General features: G+C 43.4%; 1 protein-coding gene across 2 annotated transcripts in view; it reads right to left on the bottom strand.

Moving 5' to 3' along the window:
* The window catches only part of EEPD1 (endonuclease/exonuclease/phosphatase family domain containing 1), a 123842-nt gene that overhangs the window by 84527 nt on the left and 12945 nt on the right, over positions 1-26370 (bottom strand). The window lies entirely within an intron of this gene.

The raw sequence follows: 26370 nt of genomic DNA, 5'->3' as shown, positions 1-26370 counted from the left end.
CACAGCAGGTTGGCAGAAACAAGAAACAGGTCACAGGAAACGTCAGCAGGTGGGAAAGATGATAAACTGAGGTTTATATCTGCAACAGGGGAAAGTCACATACTGTGGGTTATACCAGCACCTTGTTAACAGTCATAACAAAACCAGGAAAAATAAGAGACTCAGAATAACCAAAGCAATTTTACCAAGAAAAGTGAAGCAGGAGGCATCAAAATACCAGATCTAAAACTATACTACAGAGCTACAGTAATAAAAACAGCATGGTATTGGCACAAAAACAGACATGTAGACCAATGGTACAGAATAGAAGACACAGAGACAAATCCACATAAATAGAGGTATCTCATAGTAGACAAAGGTGCCAAAAACATTCACTGGAGAAAAGATAGCTTATTCAACAAATGTTGCTGGGAGAAATGGAAAGACACATATAACAAAAATAAACCCTTATCTCTCACCCTGCACAAAACTCAACTCACTGTGGATCAAAGACTTAAGCACTAAAACAGAGACCCTGCGACTACTAGAAGAAAAAGTAGGCTCAAAACTTCACCATGTCGGCCTAGGACCTGACTTCCTTAATAAGACCCCTAAAGCACAAGAAGTTAAATTAAGAATCAATAAATGGGATGGACTCAAACTAAAAAGCTTCTTTTCGGCAAAAGAAACAATCAATAATGTGAAGAGAGAGCCTACATATTGGGAGAAAATCTTTACCATATGCACCTCAGATAAAGCATTCATCTCTAGGATATATAAAGAACTCAAAAAACCTAACACCAAAAAAATAAAAATAAACAAACCCAATCAATAAAGGGACTAAGGAACTGAACAGACACTTCAGATATACAATCAATCAACAAATATATGAAAAAATATTCAATGTCTCTAGCAATTAGAGAAATGCAAATCAAAACTACTCTAAGATTTCATCTCACTCCAATCAGAATGGCAATTATAAAGAATACAAACAACAGTAAGAGTTGGTAAGGATGCGGGGAAAAAGGTACACTCATACATTGTGGGTAGGAATGCAAAATGGTGCAACCATTATGGAAAGCAGTATGGAGATTCCTCAGAAAACTTGGAATGGAACCACCATTTGACCCAGTTATCCCACTCCTTGGTTTATACCCAAAGGACTTAAAATCAACATACTACAGTGACACAGCCACATCAATGTTTATAGCAGCTCAACTCACAACAGCTGAACTATGGAACCAACCTAGATGCCCTTCAACAGATGAATGGATAAAGAAAATGTGATATATATACATGATGGAATGTTACTCAGCTTTCAAGAAGACTGAAATTCTGGCATTTGCTGGTAAATAGATAGAGTTAGAGAATATCATGCTAAGTGAAATAAGCCAAACCCAAAAAACCAAAGGTGGAATGTTTTTTCTGATATACCGAAGCTAATTCACAATAAGTGGATGGGATAGAGAACAATAGAGTTACTTTATTATTAGGTAGAGGGGAGTGAAGGGAGGGGAAGGGGCAAAGGGATAGGAAAGACAGAGTAAAACAGACATTATTACCTCATGTACATATATGTCTGCATGATTGATACGATCCTACAATATGTACAATAAAAAATGAGATTACACTTCATTTATATATGATCTATCAAAATGTATAAATGTATTCTACTGTAATGTATAATGAGTTAGAACAAATAAAAAAAAAAAAACTCAAAAAAAAAAGGGGGGAGGTGGAAAAGTCCTTTTTCAAATGAGGAAAGGCGGGCTCAAAAAATAATGGGACCTGACCCTGTCACTCAGCTAGTACTGTGTAAAAGCAAGATTTGAACCCAAACAAGACCTTTCTAATACCAACACTGAGTCCTTTTCTCTGACACCCTCATGTGGAAATAATGCCAGAACACTTCACCCAGCGTCTCCAACAGTTACCATCTCATGAAACACAGTAGAAGGACAGTGCTAGGGAATCATCAGTGACACAGTACTGATGACTCTCTATTTCTTATGTCCACGTTTCACCAACTTTTTCTCGTCCAGGATCCAATCCAGAATCCCACAGCGCACTTAGTTGCTGCTTCTCCTCGTCTTTCATGACCTTGACATGTATGTAGAGTCCCAGCCAGTTATTTATAAAAATCTCTCTCAGTTTGAGTTTTGTGGTTGTTTCTTCATGATTAAATTATGGTTATGAGAGCTGGGCGTGGTGGTGCACCTGTAATATCAGGAGTATGATGCAGGAGGATTGATGTTTCAGGCCAGCTTGGGTAACTGAGTGATACCATGTCTCAAAATAAAAAATAAAAAGGTTGGGGATGCAGCTCAGTGATAGAGCACTCCTGGGTTCCATGCTCAGTATCACACACACATAAAAATTCCAATTATGCATTTTTGGCAAAAATATCCCACAGGTGAGATTGTGTAATTCCCAGGGCAGTGCAGTAGGAGATACAGGAAGTTGATGGATATGTCCCATTATGTTAACTCTGGTCACCTGTTAAGGTGGTATCTACTAGTCAGGTGTCCCAACTGGGACACTTTTGTGGTGAAATTCCTTTAAGATGAATAAGTAGAAGGTAGATACATGGAGACTATCCAAGTATCTGAATGGGTGATTCTGCTACATGCTCATGTTTAAAAGCCTCTGCTGGGCTACTGGGCCAATCAGTAGAGATGGAACTTGGGAATCCCGGTTGCAGGTTTGCTAACAGAAAGCTGGGGTTACAAACCATTTGCAAATCCCCACGACAATAACCACAGGCAGGAACCCAGCCTAGGAAATTTGGTCATGTCAATGACAAGAAAAACAAAACACACACACACACACACAAACACACACACACACACACACACAGACCAAAAGCCTCTGTGTCAACCTCCCAGCAGGAATGTTGTGAAGGGCAAACTGAGCACCCCATAGTTGCCTTGCCAAAGGTGAGTGTGATGATTTCTGTAAAATAAGTCTTTCTTTCTAGAATGAGGCTCTTTAACTTGAGCCAAATGGGTTATGCTTAAAGAAATGTGATACAAGAGAAAGTCATCGATCTTAGGAAAGAGCAGGAAGAATTCAGGATTTTACAAGGTGATAAATAATAGCTAACATTTATAGATGCTTCCTAGGGCCAGGCGCTCCATGACGCAAGCACTGGCTGGTTCTTATGGTGGGCCAGGGGGGAGATGGAGCACATTTAGTCACCCAATGAGTTCTGAGCTTCTCCCAAGCTGGGTCCACAGCCCCTCCACTTGATACCCTGTCCCCAGGGAAGTGTCTCTGCCTCTCTTCAGTGCTGAGTGTACTGAAGTCTTTGAAGGTGACCTGCACTGTGCCTGAGTTGTAAAGCAAGGGGGTGTTATTCCCATTTTAGGGAAGAAGCAGTTAAAATTCAGAGAGGATGACTGTGTTAATCAGCTTTCCTTGCAGTGACCGAAATACTTGAAAAGAACAACTTAAAGGAGGAAAAGTTTGTTTGGGGCTCAAGGTTTCAGAGGTCTCAGTTCACAAATGGCTGATTCCATTGCTCTGGCTCTAAGGTGAGGCAGCACATCATGATGGAAGCTGCGCTGAGGAAAGCTACCTGGTTCAGAGCAGTAGACAAGCGTGGGGAGGAGGGGGCACAGGGAAGGTGCACTCCTCCGGGAATGCCTCCAGTGACTCGCCTCCTCCAGCCACACCCCACCTGCCCCCACCTGCCTAGTTACTACCTAGTCAGTCCATTCAAAGTAGGATGGACTGATTAGGTTATGGGAGCCATTTCACCTCTGAATATTCCTGTATGAACATAAAAGTTTTGGGGGAACACTTCATATCCAAACCATAATAAGGCCATTATACAGCCAGGAGAGAAAATGTGGGGATCTGAAGCTAGGCCTAGCCAACACAGTCTATATTCCCCACCTCACTGCTGCTCCCAAAGTCTCCACAGAGGTGCCTCAGTTGCATGGGGCCACATGCCTGTCAAGAACACCCAGGAAGGAAGTCGGGGAGTTTCAGAGGGCTTCATTTCCCACAAACACCATGCCTCTCCCATCCTGCACACTCCATCTCTCCTTCTCAGGACCATGCCATCAATTAGGCAATCTACAATCCTTAAGGAGGATGGGTAATGAGCTTTTAGTAATGATAATACTTTTTCAACCTCCCTTCCTAGAAAATTCTTATCAAGACAGTCCCTACACTGGAAAACCAGGTCAACTCAGTTGCTGGATCCCCAAAGGAGAAATGGCAGGTGAGAGCCACCCTTGCTATATGGGTCTGCAGCAGTTTGTGCTGCTTGGTCTGATAGGAAAAGTGAAAGGAAGGAAATGAGGAAAGAGTCTCCCTGGCTTCCTCATGGTCCCACCCTCGCTGTGGCCAGCTCCCCGTTCCTTGAGAACCATACCTCATTCCACCAGCCTCACTCACTGTTCAGGCCACAGCAGTAAATCTATCCCCAAGGAAGGCAATAGAGGGGTTGGCACTGGGCTTCACACCAGCACAACCCAGGAGGTGGCCGTATTGTGCCACCTAGAAAGGGCACAATATGACCAAATCACTGACCAATCTGCAATCACGTACTGACAGGTGAATGCATCTTGTCCCCATCTACCCCATCTACAAAATGTCTAATCTTTTTTAAAAAACTCTTTTTTTTTTTTTCAGGGAAGAAGGTTCTTGACATTCTAATATTTTAGGATTTTACATCACTTGTGAAGCCCAAAGAGTACCCTGCTCACCCTTACATCTTGTTAGAGTTTATTTATATATTTACCATTGTAATTGACAAATAAAAATTGCATGTTTGTAGTACGCAACGTGATCTTTTGAAACACGAACATACTGTAGAATATCTAAATCAAATGAATTAACATGTAACTCTCACAGAATTTTTCTTGTGTGTGAGAAAACTTAAAAACTACTCTCTTGACAATTTTCAAGAATATGCTGTTATTATCTATAGTCACCAGGATGCACAAGTCTCTTCCATTTATCCCTCCTGAATAACCGGGCTTTTGTATCCTTTGACCAACGTCTCCCCAAACCCTCCTCCCAGAGTGCAGCTCCTGGCGGGCACTATTCTCCTCTCTGCTTCTATGAGTTCAACTTGCTTAGATTCCACACGTGAAGAGAGACCCTGCAGCATCTTTCTGTGCTTTGTCAGAGTTCTTAATGAAACTGGAAAGTTGCTGCAAATTCATTCCATAAAGGTATCAGGCCTTCTCTGGTGGTTTTCTCAGATTCTTCTTCAAACTGTGAGAAGAGGAAGCATTTTTCAGACCCCACTCTTCCTGGTGAGAAGTGGGCAGTGGCACAGACAGCAACGTTCCATCGGTCAGCTGGGCCTGAATCTGACCTGGCACACTGGGTCAGGGAGGCCCTGAGACACTTCATTTCTCCTGTGAGTAAATCAGGCACCTCCCTCTTCTTCCTTTCTTAGCTCAGAGTCTGCCAGGTATCAGTGTCCCTTCAAGCAGCTGTCACCCCTTTGAGGTAACTAGTAATGTAACTGCTTGTAGAGCTCAGAAAGGGGCTTCCTCAGGGGCCCGCTTCCTCAACACATGAGAGTAAAGAATCCAGAGCCTCCTTCACGTTTTCCGCCACTTCCCTCTGCCTTCGGGAAACCCTGCACTTCTGGGTTGTCCCCAGGGCCTTCCTGAAGTGACCCCTCTCTTCCTGTGCGGCACACCTCCCCCGATCTTCCCCTGGGGATTCTCTCTTCTCCAGCCACACTGTGCCCTGCCCTCATTGCTCTAAATGCGATGCTGTCTCCTGGCTTCAGAACTCTGCGTTTTCTCCCCCTCTGGACCTGTGTACTCTGGGTTGCTTCTTGTCTAACTTCTGGTTGGCAGTTCCAGTCTTGGCATTCAGCATCAATTCTTCTGGAACCCTTCCCAACACCACACCCACCCACAATGAGGTTAGTATCCCTGTTGCAAATGTCCAGGGAACCTGCACCCCCATCATGACACACCCTCTATGCCCTGTTGCCTTCCCCACTTACCAGGAGTTTCTTTGGTGCAGACATAGGATGGGGCCCAGCAGGGTCCAACTGAGATTCCCTGGAGAGAACAGGGAACTGTCTGGCCTGGGCTGCTCCATCCTTTCCCATACTGCTACATCCAGTCACCTGAGTCCCACCCAGGAGACCAAAGGAGAGAAGTGTGTAGTATATGATGTTCATGAAAAGTGAACCAGCCTGAAACTCCAGCAGGAGCCTTTTAACCCAGGGCCATCTGGGCATCACTCATCTGCATGGAGAATGTGTAGCCAACCAGCCCCCTGGACTAGGGGTGGAAGACAGAAGGATGCATCCCACTCTGACATTTTGCATTTCTGGATCCAGAAGGTCTCTGATTTCATTCATGAAAATACAAAATAGTTCTAATCATGGCCCAGAGTGCCATTACTAACCCTTCATAGGCGTTAATCTCACTTTTAAAAATTATGTAGAGTTGAGTTATATACTAGGCTCTGACTTTCATAACCCAGGACTATCTTCCCAGCATTACTCGGTGTTGAGGCACAGTCCTTCAATGAGTAAGGTTCTGTTTAATTGGCATATAATAGTAGTACACATTTATGGGGTCCAGTGTGATAACTTGATACATGTACATAATGTGCAATGACCAAATCAGGGTATTTAGCACTTCCCTCTCAAACATTCATGATGATGTTGAAAAGCTTTGAACTCCTCTTTTTTAGCTCTTTATAAAATATACAAAAAAGCTGTCATAAATAATCCTCATCTGCCAGTGCTATAGAACATCAGAACTTATTCTTCCTAATTCTATTTTGGCACCTGTCATATGAACCTCCCTCTACTTACCTCCTGCTATTCTCCCCAGCTTCTGGTGACCACTATTGTACTCTCTACTTCTCTGAAATGGACTCTACCAGAACTTCTACGTGTGGGTGAGCAACACGTTAAGGGTCTCCTGCTTGAGTTACAGGCTGGTTTGCTTTGCACTAATACTGCATGCTGCATCCTTATGATTGCTGTACTTCTTAGCATGCATACAAAATTGTTAACGCTTCATTCATAAGAGGGAAAAAGGGCAAAGAAAAAATACGCACACCCAGAGATGGACAGCACCAGCGTCAGCTACCCTGCAGTAGCAAGCAAGCAGTCTGTTTCCTGCTTGTCTACCCAAGCTGGTCTTCCCTTTGCTGCTGTTCAGAAATGCCTCCGGAGGAGTTTTTCCCTCCATTCACGTGAGGGGAGGAGTGCACTGCATCTGTTCTTTTGCTTTCTTCCCTTTTAAAAATAATTTGTGGTTTGTGTGTTTTTACACAATACAGATTAGCTGGCTGCAGATGCGTCATTGCTCACACGCCATCACTCACGGTGTTTAAAAATAAAAATCGCATCTGCAATGCAAAGCTCACGTGTTCCCCTTTTAGAAAAGGGTGAAGGAAAGGCTTGGGTGCCCAGTGCCTTCTTTAAAATTCGACTCAGGTCTCCATGTGCCTGTGTGAAGCACAAGAAGATAAAGTGGTTTGATCTGTAGGATTCTAGTGATCTGAGTCTCAGCACCCCTAAACCTTTACTTTCCCAAACTTGTCTCTTCAAACTCAAGGGCATCAAACAGCCTCAGGATTCCAGACTGTCAAATCAGAAAAGCATGTAGTCCCTGGTCACAAGCTGACCCCATGATAAGCCTCTGCCTATGCCCCCCACCAAGTGCTAACACCAAAGATCATCTTCCTAGAACACTATGTGTACAATCAAACCCCCAGGGTTGCAATGGACAGGTATGAGCCTGCCTTTGGTTTTAATCTAAAACGCTACAGATCTGCATCACTGGGATGGCTCAACCAGGACCAGGCAGTTGGGCACATCACCTAATCATTCCCAATCTAAACAATCTTCTCTCTTCTTCAGTGAGAGGGGAACGTCTCACTGGGGGAAACAAACTGTTTCATTTCAGTCAGTCCCAGGTTTGGTCTTGGACATAAAAGGAGTAAGACATGGCAGTCAGGGTGGCAGATGCTTCTGAGCCACCAGGACAAGGGTGGCGTCAATGGTGACTGCAGACTTTGCCCCTGTCCTCTCTTTCAATCTCTCCCTGAGCCTGTCCTCTTCTCCTCTCCCTCTATGCACCTTTCTCCTATGCTACCAGACAGCTGTGGCAGGAAGGCTTCAGGGATGAAACACTGATCCAAGCAAAAGCCACCCTGACCTTCGGATAACTTAGGTTGACATAGGACCCCACTTCCTGCCCTACCAACTCCCTCTTGTCACTCCAACCACAAATTCAACTTTAGGACCAGCAACCAAGTTGCCCAAGACAATGAGACCTAGCATAAACCAACACTTCTCAAAATGGTTCCTTGACAGAAATAACGGGGACCTCATCACCTGGTATCCACATGGTCACTTCCAAGCCCCATTTGCTTTTCTACCACCTGGCCCAAAGAATGGTCCCTAAAGTTCCTGAGAAAAAACAAACACAGAAGTCATTTGAAGTTCACAGACCTCTTGAGCATTTTTCTATGGAAGAGGTCAGTGACTGATAATGACTTAGAGGAAGACGGCTGGCAAGAGACCAGAATGAGGAAGTGGGAGTACACTGGGTGTGGTGGCTGCAAACCACACTCAAGCCAGCCTCAGGACAGAGACTCAGGAAAGAAAAGCAGTTCCCTGAGGGTCCCCAGGATAACCAAGCTGCAAGCTTTAACCCGCTTCAACCTCCCACTTTGAAAGAGTCACTTGTTTTTATAATAGATACTCAGATTAGAATTATTTTTGTGTTCCAGGCTTCCATTTGGGATGAGGGGACCAAAATAAATCCACAGGAACAAAAGGAGCCAGTGGACATCGCCAGGTGTTTTCCCAAGTCCTCCATGGTCACCCTAGGTACTGGTCACTCCCATAACCCCCTCTTCATGAGGGGGTTCATGCCTAAGGGTAAAGTGTACAGCCTCTGAAAAGCCAAATGGGAATCACTGCCTGGTTAAATTATATTGATTTTTGTCTAATTATGTCATAGAAATGAGAGTGGGAGATAAGACATAGCAAATCAGGACCCTGTCCAAGCTAAAAATAAATGGTTACCATTTTACCCTATACTCTGCATGTGCTGAGAAACACACTAACGGAGCCTTCCCTGTGTGTCTTGCCCATGTGCCATCAAATTCATGTTTTTTCACTTTACAAGTGGGAAAACTGAGGCGTAGCAAGGTTAAGTAATCTGCCTAACACCTCAGGCACAGACACGGGATTGGGAGCAGGACTATCGGCAGGCCTCTCCTTTGGCCAGTGTTAACACCCTCAGCAAGCAAACACAGGGTCATTCGTGTCTTTCAGGCCTTCCTTCTTGGCTCTCTAGGGGCGGTGGCAGGGTTGTGTACTCTCTTCCATCCCCAGAACACTTACACCTAGCCCAGCTCTGTATCCAAGGCAGGTGCTCGATAAAAACACTTCCTGACGGGATTTGAGATTCTCGTATTCAACAATATCCACCCTAGAAAAGATAATACAGTCCAAGAGCATCAAAAAGACTCAGGAAAATAGGGGGGAGGGAAGGGTTAGTGTTAGGGTTAGAGAGGGGGGCAAGAATGGAGGAAGGAAGGACTGTATAGAGGGAAAAGAGGGGTGGGAGGGGTGGGGGAAGGGAAAAAATAACAAAATGAATCAAACAACATTGCTCTATGTAAATTTGTGATTACACAAATGGTATGCCTTTACGCCATGTACAAACAGAGAAACAACATGTATCCCATTTGTTTACAATAAAAAAAAAAAAAAAGACTCAGGAAAATAAATGTCCATGGATGGAAAGCATAAAGAAACTTGATCTGTCCCACCATAGTTGCTGCACATTTAATAATATCAACATTAATAAAAAACCAAAATAAAACCATTCACCGTTTTTTGTTTTTTGTTTTTTTTTTTTTCTCTAGGATTCGGCGTTTTAAAAAAAATCCGTCTTTCAAGGTAGACAAAAGTCTTGTCCTTCAGAATTGAGGTCAAAATTCCCCTTGAAATTTCCATAAATTAACCAATCAGCAAATAATGTTTGAGTACCACCCAAAATCAGGACAGGTGCCAGGTAGGTCTCCACTCACAGCCCTTGTAGTGGCTGAACTCAGGTGTGTCTTGTCCTGAGGGGACTGATACAAGGGACAGGTTCTGACTCCACGAAGTGCCACCTGCAAAAGCCAGGGTAAAGGGCAGGAATGTCCATCTGAATTGGGCCACCAAATCAGACTATTCAAGCCTTCTACTCTGTCAAGTTGAACCTGTTAAGTGACTCAATTAGCTGAGTATTAAACAGGTATTTTTTTTAAATGTAGAAATCAATATTCACTAATAAATTGTAATAACACATCCCCAAATATGAAATTATATCAATCCTTAGTAATACCACATTTTCATAATAAAGCTTCACCCACAAAACATGGATTTCATAAGCATTCATCTATTTATTTTCTAAATGTATTTAAAAATAAATATCTATAATTAGCTACTGACATACTTCAGAGTTCAGTGGTTTTTAAATGCATACCTTCCATTTCAGCAGATGACCAAGAAGAAAAGGATACAGAAAAAGGACACTTTCATCCCTTATTTACTGGAGATCTCACCTGAGTGAAGGAAAGGCCCCAGTTGAAATGTTAATTGTTATTGACTTTGATTATGGATTCATAACCTTTTGGGGTCACTGAACCCTCCTTCCAACACACAGTAATCCATGCAGGACCCAGAGACAGCCATCCAGCCTACAGGTCTTGGTCAGTCACAACATTGCAGGTTCTAGTGTGCTATACTGCTTGACAGTCCTGCAGGAATCTAAGGAATCTACACCTCCTAGACTGACCCAGCACAGGGATAGAATGTGCCAGACACAAGCAATGACCAATTATACTGCATTAATATAACTAACTGATTAGTGAGAAAGGAGGTATCTCTTTCTACCCATCTCTGGCAAATACTTTAAACACAATCATTCTTGCTATACTGATAATCAAAAAAGTACATTTCGAAAATCCTGTAAGTAAAAATAACACAGCTTATGAAGGAAAAGAGAGAGAGACACATAGATTGACCACTGAAAATGGAAACATATTTGTACCCCAGAGAAAGTAACAAGTATAACTTTTGAAAATACCACTTCAGTTAAAAATGAGCTCAATTACTGGGCATGGTGGCACACACCTATAATCCCAATGACTCAGGAGGCTGAGGCAGGGGACTTGCAAGTTCAAGGCCAACCTCAGCAGCTCAGCAAGATCCTGCCTCAAAGTAAAATTTTAAAAAGGACTGGGAGATGTAGCTCAGCAGTAGAGTACACCCAGGTTCCATCCCCAATGCTACACACATACACGAGTTTAATTATTAGTAAATAAAGATATAGGACTTGTAGGGACCCTTACTTTTCAGACCTATGTCCGTAGCAGCATTATTCACAAGAGTCAAAGGAAGAAGCAACCCAAGAACCTATGAATGGATGAAAGGATAAATGATTTGCAGTATATGTAAAACAGAGCATGATTTGGCCTTAAAATGAAAGAGAATTCTGACATGTTACAACATAGATGAATCCTGAGAACATTATAGTAAGCAAAATAAGCCAGATACAAAAGGACAAATTCTGTATGATTCCAAGCATATGAAGTATGTGGTATAGTCCAATTCATAGAGACAAAAAGCAGAACAGAGGCTATCTAGAGCTTCAAGGGGAGAATGGGGGTTTAATGGGCACAGAGTTTTAGTTTGGGAGCTGAAGAAAGTTCAAGAGATGGATGTTCAAAATGTAAACACACTTAATGATTCTGTGCCCTTAGAAATGTTCAAAATGGTAAAATTTTTGGTAGGTATGTTTTACTGCAACTTTAGAATTTAAAAAGTAAGGCAATACGAGTCACTTTAAGTTTTGACAAGTGAAAGGTAGCCTGACTGAAAGGAGGCTGTTGTTACAACATGCAAAATATTATGGGAAAAATGCACAGAGCTTGGAGAGAACCATGCAAAATCACTTCCGGGACAGAACACATGGCCAAAATGAACCAAAAAATAACAAGGCGAATGGGTTCTGTGCTGCTCTCAGCTTGCAGAGCTCTGTGGATTTGTGCACCACTGCAAAACATTAATTGCAGGCAGATACTCCACTTCCACCTAATACTCACATCTTTCCTATACTTATGACCCTAGAGCATATGAGCAAACCTGAATTGAAGAAATATGTGTAGTGGTGAAACAGCTTGGTGTTCAACATTTCTGAGAGCACTTTGTAAGAATGGTTAGCTCACTAAATTTTAACCTGTCCAAATTTTGCATATACCCTCGTCAACATTGATGACTTGGCCTACACTTCCACCCACACAAGTATGCACACAAGCACCCTTAACTGTACATTTATTCTAAATTATTTTAATTGCATGTCTTGAGTCATTCTATTTTTTTACTGAGATCAGTGCAGAAATTTCGATTCAGTCATGAGGGGAAGAATAAACAGATATCGGGGCCTTCTGGCAGGCTGCTACTGATTTCCACACTCTGCCTACGCAGGAGGAAGCAGCAATACACTTTTGCTGTCCTGGAAGTGGCTGACAGAACCTCTGAATTCCCACTGAAGGTCTGGAGCTGGGGCTAGGGAAATGGACTCTGCCTTTCTCTCTGGGAATCAGACTTGGGATTTCAGGCTGACACCACTTAGGATAAATTTGCAGGGGTCTTCCCCAAAGCTGTTTCCCCACCAGCCATTCCAAACCTTCATCAAGAACACTGGGGAAGGTAGAGTGTGAGGAAGAAGGAGCACAAGGCAGAAAAAAAGCAAAAGGCAGGAGGAAGGGGTGTGCCACTCCCAGGGGAATTGGCCCAGACAGGTGTCCAGTAGGCCGAGTACCAAGATCTATGCCACTTGGCAGTTGGATCTTTGGGGAATGTGAAGCTAAGATGGCACATTGATGGCTTTCTACAAATGCCAGGAAGAAACTAACCCTGGGGAAAGAAAAGTACAAAAACAAATCATATGCGCGCGCACACACACACATGTATACCCCAAAGAAACATAAACTCTAAGACAGAAAAAGTAAAGGTAAAGGCACTTCAAATACATATATATGAATAACAGGCAGTTACACTTGTTCTAGTGTTAAATGGTCCTTTTCACCAGTTTGTAAAGGGATATTCTGATTTATGCTGCACGCTATTATGCCAAGGTAAGGGCTTTCTATGGAGCTTAAAAGAAACTTGATAATAGAACACACAATCCCTGCAAAGCCTAATGACATGACAAAAAAACACACTGCCACCAACACAGAGAGCATGAAGTGACCTGGAAGGATACGCAGGAACCAGGAAGAGATGCACAGGTGTGATTTTTCTTACCTTATGGAGCCACCTCCAACTCAAGATGCATGAGCTGGAAAGGGCAGCATCTTTCTAGGGCAGTGATGGCCACAGTGATGAAGTGCAGGCAAGGGATCTGGGAATCCCATGCTCACCAACCGCTGGTAAATTCTGTCTGGCATAAGGATGCTTGATACTAGCTCAAATGATTGAAAAAAAAATGCAAAAGATGACTATTCTACTTACAACAATCTAGTCCCAAGAGAACTGTGTGTCCACATGCACACAGACCCACATGAGAATGTTCACAGCGGTTCTGCTTATAACAACAAAAAACTAGAACAATCTAAATGTCTTCAACAGTAGGGTGGCTAAGCGAACCATGGTACACCCACACAATAGAATATAGTACTGTAATGAAATTGAATAAATTATAGCTGAGTGCAGCAGCAGGGAGGAACCTCAGAAACGTGGGGCTGAGCATAACAAAAAGCAAGCCGCGGAGGAATACCTGGAGTGTTGTCACAGTTACATGAAGTGCAACGATGCATCTGTGTAGAGGTATGAACGCCTGTGTGAAAGTCTACCAAAAAGCAAGGAAATGATGAACACAGATTTCCTGCAACTGGCTCTTCCATGCACTGGGAGAGCATAAAAGGAACTTCAAAGCAGCAATGCTTATGTTGGGTGGCAGCCATATGGCTTGTGTACTGCACCATCAGTCCTTTATCTCTTACACATATTTTATGATAGGTGTTTTCAGATGAACTCTAATTATGTTGCCCAGGCTGGCCTTGAACTCCTAGGCTCAAGTGATCTTCCCACCTCAGCCTCCCAAGTAGCTGGGACCACAGCGGATGCCCAGCTTATGACAGTTTGGATTAACTCGTTTAAGAAAGATGCTTCTTTCAAAAGCAAAGGGAGTCAGCAATCTGCTGCCTGGTTATGAAAGAGCTGCAAGGAGTCTCATGTCCCAAATTGAAAGCACTGCAAATCTGCAGGGGAAGAAAGAAGCAGAGACTTGTTCCTGAGCTTTCATCCTGATTGTAGAGTCCCAAGTCTGACATGCCTGTGCAGATAAGTAGCTGCATGTGAATTCTCACTCTAACTTGGTGAGGATAGATTCTGGGTCCAGCACTGTCTGCCACTGCCTCTTTCTCATAAGCATTCAAATTCAACAGTGTTCTAGCACAGGCAGCAGCAAACATCCAGGGCACTGCCTGTTTCTGTATATCTTGTAATGTAAGAATAGTTTGAATATTTTTAATGGTTGAAAAAGCATCAAAAGAAAAATACACATTTCATAACATAAGAAAATTATATGAAATTCAAATGTTAGTGGCCATAAAGTTTTGGTGAACAAAACCACGTTCACTGATGTACTGTTTGGGGCTGCATTTCTCATCCCAGTGAATCGAGCAGCTGCAGGAGGTGGTGTGGCCTATGAGAAACAAGGTGAAAAAGCCTGAAGTATGTAGTATCTGGCCCTTGGAAGAAGAGGTTAGTTGAGTCTTGTACTAGAAAAGTTAAAAGAAAAAAATCATCAGGTACAGAAGAACCTAAGACAAAGTTTGCTTATTTGTTTATACTGAGCCTCATTCCACAAAGAATTTGTGGCTATTTATGAGAAAATACAATAATTTATAACATGTTTTTTTAAAAATGAGGGCCAGAAAAAATCTGGACAGACAAGGAGGATTGGCCAAGAAGAAAGACCATCAAGAATACATAGTTTATCAGTATTAGAATAATACAAATCTGTGTTTTGAGGAGCCAGAGTGGAAAGGTACTCAATTAAGGAAAAAAATTCACAGTTTGAGGAAAATAAACAGAAACACAATAGCTATTCAGAGCAAAACTGTTCCCCCATCAGGTGTAAAGCGGACACATGGATTGGCAATGTTTTGACAACATCCTCACAGCAAAAGCAGAAAGCAGTAACAACAGGCTTTGGGCCGCCTGCAACAGAAGCCCAGAAGCTGATTGTGTGTTCTAAGTATTACCAGAGAAAGTACCTCCAGGGAGCCTTCTGTCACTCTGGTTTTAGATCCATATGACCACACTTCACCAAAGACACCACACCCTGGCTGACCGGGTCTTCATCTTCTTTCACAAGGAGCACAACTGAACTGCATTAGCCATGAACAACACCCATGCCAAATGAGTCAGTTTTCTCCCCATCCCTGCGGAGAATACAATGATGTGTGTGCCTTCTAGATACCCAGGAATGGCCCACAGTAAGCTGCTCCAAGTCGGTAGGGTGAGTAGGCACAGGGATGAGGGCTTAGAGGCCTGCCCGCCCCTCTGGGCCGCTTCTGAGGCCTGCCTGACCCCATTCACCTGAGAGGCCCTGGCTCACACAGGCTGGCCCTGCTCACCCACCCCACAGCCTCAGTGACTGTGTGCCTATAGCTATACAGAGAGGAAGGGACCAAAGGCCACAGGACATGAGCGTTAGGGCCACACTGGATGTGATCCTCAAAACAAAAGGAGAATGTAAAGTGAAATGAAAAGGGTGAAGACACCACACAATATTTAGGATTTAACTTGAAGGACCTCAAAGACGCTCATCTGCATGTTGGCCCTGGGTCCATCTGCTGAAGGGAAGTAGCTCTTGACTGCTTCTGTTTGGAGATGGCACTGATCCAGACCCGAGTTGGGGCTCTGGAGCACCAATTCCGACTTGCCCACTCTCCCAGCCACGTGTGTTGCTGGGCTAGTCCACGGCCTCCTCATAAAGATGAAAGGAAAGGTTTGTGAAAGCTGTGGGAACTCATGCAGGGCAAAGGCTGCAGGTGAGCAGTTTGGTCCTAATGACAAAAGAATCACCAGTCCATTGCATAACTTTAAATTTTAAAACCATATTATAGGTATTATTTTTGTGCATAGTTTTTTGAAGGGTAATATACTCACACTGTTCAAAAAATCAAGATGCTATAAAGAGAGACACTCTGAGAAATTCAGTGCTTGCCCTCTCTTGCCTACCATAGACTCATTTTATTGGCTGATATGGGCTACCTAGTATCTCTTAATGTACTGAAGTAAATATAAATAAACTTTCTTATTCTATCCCTTTCTACACAAAAATGTATATAAAATGCATATTGTTCTGTACCTTGCTTTCAGAGTGGGGACCTCCCCACATAGGCCTTCTCTCTCTTCCATTGTCTGTTCAGCAGACCATGCTCCCGTGTGTCTGGATGGCAGTTTGTTTTAGACAGTTTCCACAAACAACACTGCAACAGGTAAACTTGTCTGCACTTGTTTGGAAGATACACTCTCAGAAGTATATTATAGATTTTAATCCCCTCAATGATCCCATTTTATCAATCATCTTTATTTTTGTCAGTGGTCAACCATGAGAAACATAAGAGAAGGGAACCAGGGGCAATGACAGTCTTGGGAATCCTTATTATTCTGTTGTTGTGAGCGGTATTAGAAAAAGAGGAACAGATGAGGAAAGGCTGTCTGTCATCCTGCCCTTTTTCCTCCTCCTCTTGGTTCACACTGACAAATAGAGAGTTGAAGAAAGAACAAATGAGCATACGGGATGCAAAAATAAATGCAACAAAAGATTCTATGGAGAAAGACGCCTGAAGCTCCATTTAACCTCCTGCTCCATGGTGCTGAGGTCTTGGAGTTACTGAGACAAAAATCTGGACATTTCTTAACTCTGCTGCCATATGCATTCATCTCCTACACCTTTACAAACTCATTTACCTACATTGTCCTCTACGTTGGGGTGAGAGACAAACAAGGTGCTTCTCACCCTGGCAGCCCTCAACTTGCAAAATCAACTGAAAACATATTTGTTGTTGTTGTTGTTGCTAATTTTTTTTTTTTAATGCCTCCTGTTTGCCAGGCTAGGCTAAATGTTAGGAGTGGAAAGATTTAATTGTTCATCTTGAACAATCTACCAACTATTTGGATTCAATAGTTGCCAAAATGTGTAGGTGAGCACAGGACAGAAGGAGGGAGTTGTAGTCAGGAGGAGCCACCTGATAGCACAGCCCTCCAAGTGTGGAAGGGCACAGAGGTGTCCCCTTGGGAATAAGGAAGTATGATGTGGAGGATGAACTGGCTGGGTGGGACTGCAAGATGGAGAGCACGTGGACAGAAGTCTTAATGACCTGGAGGACCAGCTCTGGGACCCTCCAACTTCTGCTGGCACCAGCATCACAGGGAGCTTGTCAAGTGCACACTTCCCAGGCCCACCCACAGAGGTCAGACGCAGGGGGTCTTAGGTAGGATCAGGAATCTGAACCAAGAAAGTACTCCAAATAATCCTTCAGCAATTTATCCAACCAGACTTCAGGATATGATACCAAAAGTGATGGAGGTATGGAGTTAACAGGCCTTAACAGTCCTGATCACTCCAGAGCTGCTGAGGAGGTAGGAGATGGGAAGTGAGGACTGAGTGAGGAGACCCTGCAACCTGAGTGCACGTGCATGATGAAGGGTGTCAGGGTCAGACTACAGAGTAGGAAACAGATTTGGGTGGAACTGAGCAGACTTATGACTGATGCCCACTGGCCAAGGGGCACATGGCAGGGAAGGAGCCTGAGAGGTCCAGGATTAAGGACAGCTTCCCAGAGGAAGGGATTTTAAATTGGGACCTGACGATGAGCTGGCCTTGATGAAGTAGCCCAGCAGACACATGAAGACTCTAAGAATATATGTGGCCAACTGTTCTAAGTGAACACCCTCAAACTTCCCAGCCTGGAGATCATGTTGGGGGGACTCACACCTTGCGTGTGTCCTGAACATGTCTAATACAGTGTCTCCTGCCTGCTCCCTGGGTCTAGAACAAGGTACACTGATGATTATAGCTTCAGAACCTCCAATATTCCAATGGCTAGGCTAGGACCTGGTTTCTGGGAAGTAGTTAAGGGAATGAGCTGCACCCTTTCCTCCAATGCCCCCCAAAAGGGGAATGAAACAGTAGGTGGGACATGAAGGAGAGAGAGAGAAGACAGCTGTTGCCCTGTTCCCTTGGTCTTCCCCTGCCCACCCCAAACAAGCCAGGTAGAAAGGGTACAATGGGATGGGACATTGGCTACTGACAAAGACAAATGAGGAATCAGACAGAAGACTGCGATGCCTGCTACCCGAGTGGAGTTCCCCTTTGCATGCTCCAGGTGCCAGAGAATGGTTTTGAACATCCAGTGCCCTGCCAATTACCTGATCTCTTTATTATTTTTGGTAGAAAAAAAATCTTCACAGAATTTTTCCTGCTGCTCTGCAGTTCCTATGTCCAAGCCCTTCAGGTCAATGTCTGGGACCATCACTCACTGGGACCCAGGGAGGACCCTTCTCAAACTGCTGCTCTCAGCACCCACCAGAAGCTCTGGGGGAACTCCGCCTAGGGTCTCCCAGGTCAGCAGAGGGGACTCTTGAGGCAGAAGTTCCTGAGGTGATGATACTTCAGAAACAGGGTGGAACCCACTGAAGGGGGAGGCTGGGGGAACCAGTCCCTTGGTTCTGAGAACCCCTACTTCCATCTGTGAGTGTACTATGAATATTCTGGAATTCTACCTATAATTTCCTTCGAGGAAAACCTTCTGCTGATCTCTAAAGTCTGCCAGCCACTGCATATGGATAAGCTCCTATGTAACCATTATGGTGTTCCTAATTTTCAAACAGCACCTCACTGCTCAACCATCCCTATAGCACTGGAACACACAGCTCTAAGGGAGGTAGGTATTACTTGCTGAGAAATCATATAGAAGTGCTAATGTAACATTCTGCACATGATAAAATACAACTGTTTAAAGATGAGATTAAAACACACAACACCAGAAGCTCACTGTTGCCCCTTGATCCAACAGTGGTGGGGAGGGAAAGGCTAATAAGTAGGCAGGGAGGCAAATCACTGTACCCCTCACCTTAAAACCAGAACACTGCTTCCTTCAAACACAAGTATGGAAAAAATAAAGTCTCCACAAGAAAAAGTTGGTTTGCAGATTAAGAGTCAGTTCCTGGGTAATCTCTCTCTTCCCAGGCAAAAAAAAAGCATCTCAAATGAGGACTGTCAGATTCTACAGATCGAAGCAGAAAGAATCTTCCCTGTGGCCTAATACAAATGCCACAGTCACTTTTCCAGATCAAGTCAAACCACTGGAAGTCAAAACAGGAGTTTTCTCATGAACAGAGACCCCCCAGAAAGAAAAGGCTCTAGACTTTTAGGCTTCTCCAAAATAACAGAATGTGCCCTGGGATCAAGTCAATTGAAACTAGAAGGCAACTCGCCACTTCAGAGATAGATAGGTTACCTCCCAGGCTGCTGACCCTGTGCCAGGCACCACTGGAAGCTACACCCAGCACAAGGCAGGAGAGAGCATACTTCCTGGTGGGGCTCATGGGGGTGAACATAAGAAATTATGGTAGTTAAAATTCCTTAGGACTCGGCAGGGGACAAAATTGAAGGGGGCTAACACAGACTCCCAGGAAGCACCCCCAGGAGCTACACAATGCTGATGCCTTGAGGAAGAGCTTGGGAGGGAGGGAGGAGATGAAGCACTAGGAGAATTTCTGCTTGGTAGGAGCAGCAAGGGCTGAGAGATGGCTAGAGGGGAAGGGAAGAGAAGGCTCCTGATGCTGGGGAGGGCCTCTTTGTTCACATGGAGCTTCTGGACTCACCAACAGCATAAAGGGACCCAGCTGAAGCAATGCTCTCAGAAAGAAGAGGCTTTCATTTTGAAAGTCCTACACTGAAGGGAGCAGGTGGACAGGTGAGGTGAGGCTTTGCAATAAAGCAGGTCTCGGCCTGCAGTGAACAGTGACCATGGTGGTGCTGGTGCTGGTGGTGGTAAAACTGGGAGCTGGGTATGTGGTGAAGGCTCGGCTCTTATTAATTCCATCAGTTGACACAAGAGCCTTTGGAGGTAGGTACACTATCACTGCCACTGTTTCCAGAAGATGAAGTCCCCAGGGCTTAAACAACTTGCCTTAAGTCAGGAAATGATGGAATGACCAGACCTAAAAACTGCTAAGATGCCAAACACGATGTCATTTAAAGCACACAGCAGTAGCTCTCCCATAGTTCTAGCAAGGTAAAATTTATATATCATAAAATTCAATGGTTTTTAGTAAATTTATAGTTGAGCAATCAAAAAAACATCCCACAAGCTTCCTTTGCCCATTTTCAGTTGATCCCTGTTCTCACCCCTGGCCCACTTCTGTCTCTAAAAACATATTCGATAATGTTTGAAGTCAAAATGTGTTGCATCTTGTTTGGATTTATTATTTTTCTTTCCATCAAAGACATTCAAAGTACTTAGGAGATACTTGAAGAGAACCAGGCAGCTTTATTTTTAGCATGTATTACTTCATACCATATGCTATTTCCCTCCCACCTCTTTTTCCTCACTAAAAATGATGTATTCTGCATTTTGGCATACACAGTTTATTTTAGATGGTATTTTTAATAAGAGTCAAACATATATCAAATTAGCATGATCTAAAATCAAATACAACATCTTTTAAATTGTAGATGTTTGGCTGAATGCAAAACAAAAAAAATTATAATCACCACAGAAGTAATACTGGTATTAATCACCACTAATAGGTGAGTATCTCAAACCCTGCTAGTACTTTTCTGTTTACAACTGTACTAGTGATTCCTCAGATTCACCAGTCTCCCACAAAACCCAGTTTTCTATCCTAAAATGTGACACAGGGTTTAGAAATCCTACCTCTTCTGTTCTTCCAAACTTCTGTTCTTTCTCAGAGGGACAGGTTTATTTTCAGGTCACTCCTGAAGGGTCTGCTATCTTCCAAGACACTGACCAACCCCCAGGTCCCACCAGAGACCTTCTTTATCCTCTTTAGGAATCTTCTGTCCCTCAGGCCCTTTGCTTACCCTCTCTGCCCTTCTGCCATCCCCAACCTGGGCTCACCTTGATCACCAGTGAGATGAATCCCTTCATAATTCCCAAGTTCCTTCTTTATTCAGTGAATCCCAGTGAGGGGCTGTGGTTGCTGAAAGTTTCAGGTCTCACCTCCTCATTTCTTCAGTCTACTCTGCCCAAATCACACCAAATCTCCGCCCAGTTCCATCCACACCAGAAACTCCATAACCGAAAGGCAGACACGGGCCTGCTGCCTCCAAGGTCTCCCACTATGAGCGTGTGCCTATGAATATTCTAAAATCCCAGGGAGACAAAGCAGTCACCAGCTCGGCCCCCTGACCTCACCTCCTTCCCTGTCCAGGTGAGGCCCCAGGGCCCAAACCTTCTATTATAGCCAGGGACACTCAGTTTGGCCAAGCTGTGATCCCCACACTGGTGTTCCACTTTGTATTCCTTTAAAATGGCTCTGGAGCAGTGGTTCTCAACCAGGGATATCTTCCGCTCTAAGGGACATTCACCTGGTAATGTCAGGAGACATTTCTAGTGGTGGAAGAGCGGTCCTGGGTGGCATCTGATGAGCAGAGGCCAGAGACTCATTAAACAGCCTGCAAAACACAGGCCAGCCTCTGTAGCCAAGAATGGCCTGGCCCCAAATGTCAACAGAATGTGAATCTACAATTATCTCAAAATGAAAACTTAAGAAAACAGAAGTCAACAGTGTTGAGGCTGAGAGAGCCTGCGGGGCAGCACGTCCTTCTACCCAAGAGGGAGACTGGCAGCCCAGGCTGATTAGTTGGCTGTGAAGGATTTCTTTTTTTTTTTTTTTTTTTTTTTTTTTTTTTTTTTTTAGTTTTAGAAATGGATTGAAATACGAAACACATTTTTTTTTCTCTTTTGCAATATTAGAGGTCAAACCCAGGACTTTGCACATGCTAGGCAAGTACTACCACTGAGTTTAGTATATCCCCAGTTGCTTCAAAAATTTTTATTTTTAAACAGGGTCTTGCTAAGTTGCCTAGGCTGGTCTCAAACTTGAGATCCTCCTGCCTCAGTCCCTCAAGTAGCTGGGTTAACAGGTGTGCACCACAGTGCACAGTGACGTGGGATCTCTTCAATCTAGGTATTCACACTTGTGCAGGGTTTGCATGTGGGACGGTATGTAAGCATTTGCCCAGTGCAAGCCAACAGAAGTCTTAGAGGAAATGAGCAGCACACGAAGGGCCCTAAAAATGCAAACTGGTGAAGAACTAGCAGTAAACACAACCTCATGCTTGTCCAGAGACTGCCTGGAAGAAAATGGGGCCTGATAACAGGAACAGGGAGGTCATCCTTGATCTAAATCACAAAATGTCCAGAACAATAGATTTTACCCATGGTTTACCTATTGCTGGTTCCCCGCAAGTACCAAGCCAGAGCAGCACTTCTTACCAGCTTTCTGTGTTGTGCTTCCCCATAAGATTTCATTTAAGGAAAGGATCCCTTGGCTAAAAAAGAATTTTTGAATCAGTTGTCCAGGACCTGTATATCAAGGTATATCATCAAGATTCTTAATTGCAAGAAACAGAAAACAACACTGGTGGACTAAAGCAGAAAAGTACTTAGTTAAAAGGACATCGAGAAGCAAGGGGTGGGCAATCAGAACAAGATGCAAACCCTGTCCAGAACTGGTCTGGTAAGGACCACATGCTGTGATGCCCAGCACGTGATGCTGTAGCCTGTACAACAGCACCAGCCCTGGGTACCACTCACTGCCACCAGCCACATAGTCTCTACTACCTCAAGGCCCTAATCCTGTGCAGGTTGTCCCCACAAGCCCTGTGCTTTTGGTGCCACTGGCCCTCAATCAGAGATTAGCAGGGATATACCAACCTATAGCGCCTGGGTCCCTGCTGCAAAGGATGCTGGGAAAGTGAATCTTGGATGCACAGCTTCCCCAGGGGATGGTGGACTCTGCTGCCCACCAAGTCTTACAAGGAAGGAAATTCTTCCAAGCACAGAAAGGGATCTAAAAGAATAACAGTGGTGTAGAAGGGCACTGAGTCCCCAAGAAAGTGCACTGATAAAAGTAGAAAAGGAACTAAAGTATTATTTATAATTTTTGTATGTTTTAAACATTCCATACAAAAAAACTACAGGCCCTTCTAACAGTACCAAAAATGAATTCCATAGTTTGTCCTTGAACTATGTGTGCAAAAGGCACCCGGTCTTATTTTTTCAGCCACCAGATCATTTAGAAGCCTGATGAGAATAAGAGACATTTCTAATTGTCACCTGTGTTATTTTTAGATTAAATCAGGTGCCAGGTACCACTGGGCTTGGCTCAAACCAACTATAGGCAAGAGTTTACAAATAATTAGCCAGAAGGAAGTATATAGACAACTGTAGACAAGTCTTCCCAACTCTTCTTACTCGCTGAGAAAGTGAAAGATGCAATTAACACTAAAGATAAAGATCTATTTTAAAAGATGGGTATATTTATAACTCACACATACTCAGACACTCTGTGGGTGGAGACACGTACAAACATATGTCTGTGGTCAGACTCATACGAATCCATGGACACGTGAGAAGCAAAAAAGATGTATAAAAATACGACTGAATCAATGGTGTTTGAACTATGAAAGACAATTCCAAGGTTGCTGATCTCAAATTTGACCTGTGATACAGTCTGACTCACTGCTAGAGTTGTTTTGCATAAATAAAGTGAACTTTGAATTTAAACATTCATAGTTTCGAGTCACTATGTATGGGGAGGGTTGTCTTTAGTTGGAAAAATATGTTTTGGCTTTTTGGCGAGGGCTACTTGTGTTCATAGATCTACTTCAGGCAAGAATGTACCTGGACAATCTGAACTTTAGAGGGCATCCAAAAAAATTGAGTTACACCTTTTAATATGTGAAGAATATGGAAAAGAAAAATGAACTAAAATTAATCAGGGTATGATTAAGAGATACAAGGAGTTTGAACTGAAGTCACCAAATATTATGAGAAGTTCTGACCAACTGGTTTCATTACAAGGATAGAGTTGGGAAAATGGGCCTAAATTACAAATAAAGTGGTATGATTTGAAAGTGTTCTCCAAAGTTCATGTGTTGGAAACTTCATCTCCAATGAAATGGTGCTGGGAGGTGGGGCCTAAAAAGAGGTGATTAGGTCATGAGGTTGCCTTCGTGAATGGATTAATATCATTACTGTGGGAGGAGATTAGTTACGGAGAGAGCAAGGTGTTACAAAAGCAAGTGCCACCCTCTCTTGCTTTTCTACCTTCTGCCATGGGATGATGCAGCACAAAGGCTCTTGCCAGATGCTGGTGCCCCATGCTTGGACTTCCCCGCTCCAGAACCATGATGCAAACACATTCTGTTTATTATAAACCACCAGCCTCAGGTATTCTGCTATACAGCAGAACACAAACTAAGACTTAAAAGACAGAGAGAGAAGAGAAGAGCATGGTGGTAATAAGGACCACTAAAACTAGACTGGATCTCCATTCAGAGGGCTGGATGGGTCAATGTGGTAGTTGCAGGGTGAACTTAGTCCCTCTGATCAAGCCACTGTCAAAAGCCAAAACTAGTGGGAAATGTTAAGAACACAACTTTTTTGTAGATTAGAAAGCCCATGTTTTCCAATGATATGTCCAAGGTCATATATATAACACTTTACAATGGGACTCCATGGGAGAGGGGTGAAGAAGAAAAGACATTTAAAAAATAAAAGGAGGACACCACACTGACCAATGACAGGATGCCTTGAAGTGAAGAGTGCAATGACTCACTCTCCTCAGCTGGGGCTCAAAAGAATCGGGAAATAAACATTGCACATGTGATTTCATCTGTCTGTGATGGCCTTGGCAGTGTCCTGCAGCAGGTGCTTCTTTGAGGTTCTTTCCTGGCCCAGGGGCCTGTGATTTGCAAATACTGTGATAAAATTTCCAAAGCTCACTTCTCATTGCAAATCTTGGCATACTGTGGATTACATTTTGGCTTCAGGAAAAAGTGATAAACTTCCATCCAAAACACATAATGCGAACATCAGAAGAACCAGAGCATTTCTCATGGACGCTGCTTAAAGCCTTGTTCACACTGTGCTCTAGTCAGAATCATAGAGTACATCAAATGGAATTTTCCAGGCTCCTTCCCAGATCAGGGTTTGTTTCTGTAGGATGTTCGGCACTTTTTCCTATTACCTATTGAGTTGATGTCCAGGTATAAAGATTCCATGACTGAAGGTCAAGGAAGAGGGGAAGAGGCAGTGAGTCAGCACAAGGATCTTGTCTTTTTTCTTCAACTTGGAAACAGGTTTGAAAACAGTCCACTCAGATGTGAATAAAAATTTCTCCAATGAAGAGAAATAACAGCCAATAAACACACAATGAGATGCTAAAATCACCAGTTATTAGGGAAATGAAATTCAAATCCCAAATGACATATCACTTCACAGGCAGTAAAAGTCTATAATCAAAACGACAGATAGTAACAAGTGTTGGCAAGGCTGTGGAGAAACAGGAGCCTTCATATACTGCTGTGGGAATGTAACATGGTACAGCTGCTCTGGAAAACGGTCCAGCAGTCCTTCAAAATGCTGAACACAGAATTCTCATACAACCCCTCCTAGGTTTATATTCAAGAAAAATGGAAATACATGTCCCTATAAAAATAGGTACATGAATGTTCATGGCAGCATTATTCCAAACAGCCCCAAAACAGAAACAACCCAAATATCCATCAACCGATGAATGAATAAAGAAAATATGATGTATCTATATAGTGCATTATTCAGCCATGAAGAAAGTAAAAGAAATATTCATATATGCTACAGCATGGAAAAGCCTTGAAAACATTATGCTAATTGAAAGAAGTCCAACACAAAAAGACACATATTGTATAATTCCACTTACATGAAATATCCAGAATAGTCAAGTCCACAGGGAGAGTAGACTTACGGTTTCCCAGAGTTGGGGATAAGAAGTGACTACCAATAGGTACAGACTTTCTTTTGCACTGACAAGAAAGTTCTAGAATGAGTGCTAATAGTTGAATACACTAAAAACACCAGATTTTACACTTTGAAGGGGGTGATCTGCATGGCATGGAAATCATATTTCAATTTTAAAATATCCAGCCTTCCTGACTTCACTGGATGACAGAATTGAATGATTTCAAGTGCCAGGTAAGCACCAGAACAGGGCAGGACCTCCAAGAGACAGGCTCCTTTCCCCCAGTTAACTGTGTCCCTTCTTGCTTTCTAGTTATAGAGCTCTCCCCTTTC

The sequence above is a fragment of the Sciurus vulgaris genome, assembly GCF_902686455.1.
Source record: "Sciurus vulgaris genome assembly, chromosome: 8".
NCBI classification, from domain to species: domain Eukaryota; kingdom Metazoa; phylum Chordata; class Mammalia; order Rodentia; family Sciuridae; genus Sciurus; species Sciurus vulgaris.
The sequence above is the reverse complement of the archived record's forward strand: the minus strand, read 5'-3'. Positions and strand labels throughout refer to the sequence as shown.